Genomic DNA, 9,095 nt, shown 5'->3' on the forward strand with positions numbered 1-9,095 from the left:
TTTATTGTCTAAAGCTTTCCCTGTAAAGAGATGCATATCTGACTTTTAGATTGTTCTAACAATAATTAGAAGTCTAAACTAAAAAATAAGAAATTTTATAGTACTTCTGTTCTTCTAGTGTTGCTTGGTGATTGAATAACTGAAGTGTAAAGCAAAGAGGAAAGCAGTATGTTCTGTTAGTTATGCTAAACAAACTTTTGCTCAGCCTAAGTGCAAGTTCTTTATCTTTATTTCAGTAATATTAAGCAACTCAAAGTTTAATTTAAAAATTTTCCTCAATTTAATTTTTCATCCATCTGGAAATGCTAGAATTGGTGAAATTGTGTATGTGCATGCTGGAGGGAAGGAAAACGTTGGCAAAGGTTGGTGCACAAGGGCTTTTTGGAAGGGCAGGAGACTTGACCACAGCGAGGTCGGTCCCACATCTCTAACTGCCACTGCGGACTAAGAAGACTCTGCAGCTGAGGGTCTCTCGAAGGAAGGCTGATCCCTTGAATCCAAATGAACACAGTGTCTAGGGAAGAGGTGTGATATGGAAGAAAATCCCGAGTAATGGTAGGCATGTTAATCTGGGGCGATCATTCCCTATTTTGTGCCAGAGAAGTACAACACAATTGTGACAGCAACTGGATGGGACCGCGGTGGGATACATCTGCTCTACCAAAAGTGAGACAGCCAGTCTGAACCCACCACCTGGCTCCTCCAGTACCCTGAAAAGAGACAAGCATCAGCAGAAGGTAACTCACCCCATGGTAAGATAACCCTCTACCTTGACAGTGGTGTCACAAGACCCCGCATACAGAAAGCTGCACTAAATGATGTGAGTGCCACCAGCAGAGAAACGGTGAGTCTAGAACATAGTTCTTGCTGCATCCTGAAACTTGAGTCTACTTTCTCTAGTGATACAGTACAGAATAGTGTTATAATGTACAGCTTGCTCCTGAGTACAGAGGGACAATCCCTTCCCTGGTCCTGCTGGCCACGCTGTTTCTGATGCAGGCCCACACGGCATCGGCCTTGTAGGCCACCTGGCACACGGCTGGCCCACGTTCAGCCAGCGGCCGACCAGCTCCCCCAGGTCCTTTTCTGCTGGGCAGCTTCCCAGCCGCTCTTCCCCGAGCCTGTGTCGCTGCGTGGGGTGGTGTGCCCCAAGAGCAGCACCCGGCCCCCAGCCTTGTTGAAGGCCGTGCAGCTGGACGTGGCCCATCAGTCCAGCCTACGCAGGTGCCTCTGCAGAGCCTCCCTCCCCTCCAGCAGGTCAACACTCCTGCCCAGCTTGGTGTCATCTGCAGCCTTACCGAGGGTGCACTCGATCCCCTCATACAGGTTATCGATAAAAACGTTACACAAAACCAGCCCCAACAGCAAGCTCTACGGAACACCACCAACGGATTTAACTCCATCCACAACAACTCTTTGGGCCTGGCCATCCAGCCACTTTTCTACCCAGCAAACAGTACATCCATCCAAGCCACCAGTGGCCAGTTTCTCCAGGAGAAGGCTGTCAGAAACAAGTACCAAACGCTTTGCTAAGTCCAAGACCACGACACCCGCAGCCTTTCTGTCGACCACTAAGCGGGTCATCTTATCATAGAGGGAGACCAGGTTGGTCAGGCAGGACCTGCCTTTCGTAAAGCCGTGCTGACTGGGTCTGATCGCCTGGTTGTCCTGTATGTGCCATGTGATGGCACTCAAGGTGATCTGATCCATGACCTTCTCTGGCACTGAGGTCTGACTGATAAGCCTGAAATTCCCCAGGTCCTCCTTCTTGCCCTTCTTGTAAATGGGCATCACATCTGTTAACCTCCAGGCAACTGAGACCTCCCTGGTTAGCCAGAACTGCTCGTAAATTATTGGAAGTGACTTGACGAGCACTTTTGACAGCTCATTCAGTACTTTGGGTGGATCCTGTCCGGCCCCATAGATGTGTGTTTTCAAGTGGTGTAACAGGCTGCTAACCATTTCCCCTTGGATTATAAAGGCTTCATTCTGCTCCCTGTCTCTGCCTTTCAGCTCAGTGGGCTGGTTACCCCAAGAACAATTAGTCTTACTAATTAAGACCAAGGCAAGTAAGTCATTAAGTACTTCAGCCTTTTCCTCATCTCTCATCACTATGTTTTCTCCCTGCATCCAGTAAAGGATGGAGATTCTCCTTAGTTCTCCTTTAATTGTTTATGTATTTATAAAAACATTTGTATTGTCTTTTACTGTAATGCCCAAGTTGAATTCCACCTGGTCTTTGGCCCGTCTAATTTTCTCCCTGAATCATCTCACAACATCTCTGTAGTCCACCTGAATTGCCTGCCCCTTCTTCCAAAGGTCACAAACTCTCTTTTCTTTCCTAAGGTCCAGAAGAAGCTCTCTGTTCATCCCTGATGTCTCATCTTTTGGGAAATAGGGATGGCCTGCTCCTGTGCCTTCAAGATTTCATTCTTTAAGAATGTCCAGACTTGCTGGACTCTTTTGCCTCTTAGAACTGCGTCTCAAAGAATTTTGTCACACCAGGGTCCCATCTTGGGAACTACCCAAGAAAAGAAGTTGAGTTGCATATACTTCCCCTGATCATGGGTGAATCTTTATGTATATCATTTTGATTTAGATTTCCTGCAGGTTTGTTTGAACCTTTAGCTAATTGCAACATATATTTCTACATGTGTGTAATACACAGTGGAAAAACTAAATTTACATAAGAAAGCAAAATATATAGGAATTTAGTAAGGAATAGAACTGAATAATGCATAGGAAAAAAGTAGCCAGCTGACGCATGTGAAGAGCTATAAAAGACACTTTAATGTACATCTTATAGCATGAGTGCCTCTTGCTTACATTCAACTTATGGTTAAATAACTGGGCCATGCGTGACTATACAGCTTATAATAGGTAAACAAGACCTTTTACCTTTGGTAACTTTTTTCTGCCGTAAACAAGGATAAAGACAATGAACAACTACTGTTTGTTGCTAAATATAGCACACTTTTTATATCATAACAATCATTGGTCAATGTTCTTGCCTGCCATAAGCGAACTTCAATGCATATCAGCTTGGTTTTACAGCTTCTGGTAAGTAATTTAGAAATCTCCGCAAAGAAAGACTTGTCTGTGAGTCTTTTCAGGATATCATAACTGCTGTGGCTGTGCAAGCCTGTCTGCACTAACAGTCAACTACCTATTATTTAAATGTGTGCTTAATAACTTCATTAATAATACCATTAGAGGTACTGATGTTTCACTGACATCAGTTCTCCTCTTTTTATAATTCTCTGCATCTGGTCTCCTAAACTATCAAATCTCTAAGTCTGTCCAGAGATTTGCAAGCAAGGAGTCACACAGAGCCTCACTGCCCCATCTCTCACTGAGATAGTCTGTTGTGACCACTGGTTCGTCACAAGCAGAGACAAGAGGATCTGATAATGTCTACACATATTTGCTCAGTGTTTGCTTCCTGGAGGAACTGGTGTCTTTTGCACAGTGAATGTGTCACACTTCCCAGAGGTGACAGCAGCAACCAAATAAGAGCGGAAGTTAACTCCAAAGACATGCATTAGGGTATGCCAGCTTCCGTTGTGTGCTTGTTGTAGAAAACAGTCTTAATGAACAGAACAATACATTCAACCAGCTGAAGGTGGTGTAGCCAGCTCTCAGCTACTATTATCTACACCTGCTGAAGGCTCAACCCACATTTTTTATAGCACTCTGGGAAGGTCCCTTTTTCCTACACCCTCAATTCACAGCTAACAATAAGATTTTAAAACCTGGATTGGTCCAATCACACCTTGAAGTGGCATTGGGAAACGGGGATGTATCACGATGACTCAGGAATCCAGATGGGAATGGAAAATGGTCAGAAAACCGGTGGCATTCAGCTCTCCTGAATGCCTGTCACGGCCAGGTTTGTCTCTGTTTGCATAGAGATTCCCAGCTGAAATATGGGCTGCATCTCCCCAAACAAGTGTTTTTTTAGAGGTGTTGAGCTTCTCTGGGGGCTCACAGCAGTCAGGGATGATGGAAATGCTCCATCCTGACAAGAGTTGGGGTTAGTGTAGGTGTCCCCTACCATCTGCGAAGCAGAGCTTTAAGATGGGTGGTGACCTGAGGTTTGTACAAAATACTTCTCATGCTTGTCTTCCTCTTTCTCTGTCAGCTTAGTAGGAAGGGGAGATTTAAGAAGGGGTCTGGAGGACACGGACAGGCTGGGAAGTGGGTGTCAGAGTGAGTGGCAGAGGGGCAGCGGGGTGGCAGTACAGCCGTGCTGAGCATGAGGTGAGGGGTGTTGTGAGGGCCCTGAGCACACCCCAGGCTGTCACGGGGCTGGGCCTGCTCCTCGGGGGCACCCTGAACCCTGGCCATTTCACACATCCCTGAGACCTGGGGCAACAAAGGGTTCCTGGTGGTGCCAGGCCCTGCAGCCAAGGCCTGTCCCACCACCTCAGGGACACTGGGGGCAGCCCCCATGACTGGGTCCCGAGCTCTGTCATGGCCCCTCTGACAGGGCACAGAGGGACAAGATTGGTCAGTCCCTGCAGTATCAGAGAGGCACTCAACTATATTTGCTATCTGCAAGCCACTGATGTTTCCTGGTTCAGCAAAAGTTAAAAGTTGAAGACATCCCCACGCTCGCAAACAACTTGAGTAATACTTCTGATGCTGCCTACCCTCTTGCATACAAAGAGAGCCACCCTCTGAATATATTAGATTAGTACACGAGACTGCATGTCTTGTTAGCACAGTAGATCAAACAAAAGCAGGTGAAGGACAGGGAAAAGCCTTCCGCATGCAAAGCTATCATTTTGCATTTGGAAATTGTTCACAACCTGCTAATGTTGCTGGCTGTGGTGCTTACCAGAGGAGAGCAGCTCCACAGATTCCTGAGGCAGCTTTGCAGGGGGAAACACCGATGGGTTGCTCACCCTTCTTGTCCATGGCTGAGAATGACAGGATAGCCTGTGCTTATTTCACAGAAGGGCTTTACTGGTAGCTGTGGCAGGATCCGGGGTCAGCCATACCTTCAAAGTGGGAGAAATGGCACCTTTGCTTGAAAAGGAGGAACTGGAAACCACCATGGGATGTCTGCTGTTCTCAAGAAGTACATTTTACTAGAGCAGAAACTGGAATAAATGCACTATTCAGTTAGAGAGGTTGGATAGGTGAGGCAGATGAAAATAAGAGGGTTTGGGAGAAACAGATCCTGCGCACAGGCCTTTTTTCACATCTTGGTCTCTGCTTCCTTAGATAGTCTCTCTATCCCACAAGTTTTCCTTGTGTCATGGCTGTGTTACTTGCTCCATGGCATTCTGCACTATTTCCCATTTCCCGATCTGCTGCAGGCTCCCATGTAGGCAAACAGAACAGCCATAATCATTGCCACAATGGCCAAGGATAGTTTGGTTTCTTTGACGTCCAAAATGCAGGTATTTTCTGTTGCTTTTTACCCTGCTGAGCAATAAGAAGTGATTTGGTGTAAAAGTTTGTTTGTAAGGACAGAGAAGTTGGGGGTCTGAGGCATAGAGCTCGTCTATTCTGGTAATTTATTGCAAAGGAAGTGTGTGTATGTCCCAAGTACTCTAAGTGCATCCTTAGCATGCTTTGGTATAAGATAGCTTCTTCCACTTTAAGAACAGACGATACTGCAACCTCCACTTAACTTGCACTGAAAGTGTCTGTACACAGAGCTGGCAGGGGCTAGCTAGTGTCCTGTCAGTTCACAGGTCAAATTATTTAGCACTAACTTCCTCGTGTCAACAGGTCTCAAGTGTTTATGACTTACAGGAAGAATATTGCAGATCCAGAAATCTCCTCCCAGCCAGAGGAGGAAGAGAAAAAACAGCTTGGATCTATCATTTGCCACTTGCCACCATGACGTCAGCTCAGGGCTGAACTCTACCTGTGGCTGAGACCTTAAATGAGCTGCCGCTAGAAGAGAAAAGCACTTTCTCTCAAGTTTAACGGCGAGTAGCAGCAGCAACAGAAGCAGCAATGAGATTCTGTTTATTCTCCACTGTGTTGCTGCTCAGCCTGGTGTTGAGCCTTTCAGACGGTAAGAAACACTATCTTCTGCTTTGGGATTTGTTGGGGAAGCTATTCTGTTACAGTGAATGGATTGCTTAGTGCTTTTAGCAGCTGTTGAGAGACTGAAGGTCGATGGCCAAACACAATTCAGGATGTCTAGATTTTGATTAATTACTGATGAAAAATGTTACTGCAGGAAAACAGTTTTAGTTGTTCACAGAACAATGCAAAAGCGCTGGTGCTTGTGATTAACCTAATTTAGCCTGTTCCAAGAGCAGTTTTCAGGACCTGTAGACTAAACCCAGGTAATTCAAGCTCTGTTACAGTCATCACAAAAGATGTGAGTGTTCTATCCCAGCACCCAGGGAAAGGAGTGCTGCCGCTGGCCTTCCGAATGGAGTCTCCTTAAACAATCAGTATGGAATGCAGTACTGCCTGAGCTGGCTCTGAGCATTTGTTCCCCTTCGATTAAAACTAATTAACCGGAACTTCACCAACTCAGATGGCAGAGGGCTGCACTATAGTCTATTCAAATGCAAGGGCAGGTGTCATTCCTTAAATCTCTTAATCGTTTTTCTAGCATTGTGACAGTTTTGGTGGTTGTAGGTCAGAGCATCAGCCTGAACTTGCCTGTCCCTGGTATTCAGTGATGGTTCCAGGGTAGCAGAGGAGTTAGTATTAAAGTTAAGGCAGTTATATGAAGAGTTTTGTGGCAACTTGAACCTGTGAGAGAAAGTCCCAGCTACTTTAAAGAGATATGAGCTAAACTAAGACCTTCACTAATGCTATCAAGCTTGTTTCAGACGGTGACAGATGGTAGTGAGTCTCCATCGAGTACTGTGAGTGAACATAAGTATTTACAGCAATATCTACAACATGCTACAGACTGATTTTTAACCATAAATTATAAGTGTAGAAGTCTTCATGACTGTCAGTCGTCTGGTTTTCTGTTTCTGGATAACAGCAAGATGTGAAAAATCTTGACCCAAGAAGTACTGAAAGCAAGGGGAGGCTTTCACTGACGAGCAGATTTTGCATTAGGTCATCCCTGCCCAGAAACCTTTTTCATTCTGAGCAAACATTGTAAAAGCTTTGTATCATGTGTCCATTTGCAGAGTACTTACAAACTCCCTGCTCTGCTCAGCAGTCAGATGTCTGTTGTTCCATAGCCTGCATCTTAAGATCCATTACTTTATCTCCATGGTAAACGTCTGAGTCTATTACACATCCTGTTTCTTTGTGTGGAAGGTTGGGTCTGGGCAGATGTGGCCATAAAAGAGCCACCTTTGCTCAATTTACCTTCAACAAGCCCAATGGTAGCTCACGTGTACTGCAGTCACCACAGACGTGATTCTTCCTGAGTCCAAAGGTACTCCTGGAGAGCTGTTAGCCAGAGTCTGTACGAGGCTAACAGGTGCTGTAGGCCAAGGACTAGCTCCACACGCCATTAAGGCTGTAACATTGAGTTTGAGAAGGCAATCTAGAACAAGGCACCGAACCCACAGCCTGTGGCCAGCATAGACTCATAGATACTATCACAGTTCCAGCCAAAATGTACATTTCTTCATGTTGACCAGGGAGCAAACCGCAGCCTACGGGACTCAGGGACAAGTGAAGGCAGAAGGCTTGGCAGAGAACTGGCACAGTTTCTGGTGTTTCCTCTCCACCCTGAGGAGACTAATGGATTACCTTAGGCCTTGCCTTTTTGATGTGCATTTCCAAATCAGCTTTATTGTTCAGAAGAGAAAAGTCTATTAAATTTTCTTCTGTTTGGGATTTTTGAAGGCCTGTAAAAGTTCTTGAAGGGAGGTGCTATTTTTTTTTTTGGGGGGGGGGGGGGGGGGGGGATTTTAGAGTCATTTGCAGTATTTTGTTTAATATACCAGATGTAAGAGTATGCTAGTGCCAAGGGTGTTAGCCACAACGTTAGCCTTCCATCTGTGTTGTTTATAGTTTAGATTAAATTATGATTGCATCAGCATTAATTGAGATTAAATACATTTATTCCTAACTCATAATAATTAAGTACCTCAGATTGAAGTTATAATGTGATCCAAACTGGCTGTTTATCAGTATAACGAATTGCACAGCAAGCCTGTGTTATTAGTTGCTTTCTTTACTTCTCACATAAATGAAACAAAAAAACCCCAACACCCGAAAAACTTTTACATCTTTATAACAAAAACTAAGAATGATACTTTTAAATACAAAAAAAGCAAGCAAACAAACAAACAAATCAAAAAAGCACAATAAAGACAACATTCTAAGTATAATTAGACGAAAGAGTTGAGAGTTAACACAATAACAGGTAATGCTGAAACCAAACTGGAGGAAACTGCTTTTTCCTCAACGGTTGCCTAGAATCAGCCAGATTTCTTTTCATTCAGAAAAAACTATAATGAGGAAGAAAAAGAATAATGAAAAATCAGAGGCAGAGGGAACTTTCCCACTGGGAGACACGTGTCTGCTGGCAACAGAACTGTCTGTGGCTGGGAAGTGCAGCTGAGCCGCGGGGGGGGGGGGGGGGGGTTGGGAGATGTACTTCCCTTGTGGAAAATGTACTCAAGAAAGGAGGTTATTAAAGAGAAGCCAAAAACACATCACACTACAGAGTCATCAGGGCCTGGGACAGCCCAGAGCCAGGGAAAGGTTGCCTTGAGATGCCCCAGTGAGCACTACCCACCTCCCCTCCTTATCTGCCCAGAGGTTGTTCTGCACAATTGTTCCCCAAGACTTGTCCTCCGCATACCAAGAACTAGCACTTCTTAGTCTTTTGTTTTCCCTTCATCAGGAAATATAACTTCAAAAACTGTGATACCTAGTCCTACATCAACAACAAAAACAGCAGGTAAGGATGAAAATCTCTCAGGCTGCCCCTTATGAGGACACATTGGGGTTACACAGACCATGAAGCTCCAAAGCTCTCACAGTCAGTGGCTCATACTCTAGCATGGGTTTCAAAGAGTTTGGGTTTCAAAGAGTTCAAGTTTCATGGGTTCAAAGAGACTGTTGCGGAAGTTGCACAGCCCCTGGACAAGGCTGAATGTCCTCTCCTGACTTCCTTCTCCTTCCTGGCTGGCCTTTGCTGT

The sequence above is a fragment of the Anser cygnoides genome, chromosome 6, assembly GCF_040182565.1.
Source record: "Anser cygnoides isolate HZ-2024a breed goose chromosome 6, Taihu_goose_T2T_genome, whole genome shotgun sequence".
NCBI classification, from domain to species: domain Eukaryota; kingdom Metazoa; phylum Chordata; class Aves; order Anseriformes; family Anatidae; genus Anser; species Anser cygnoides.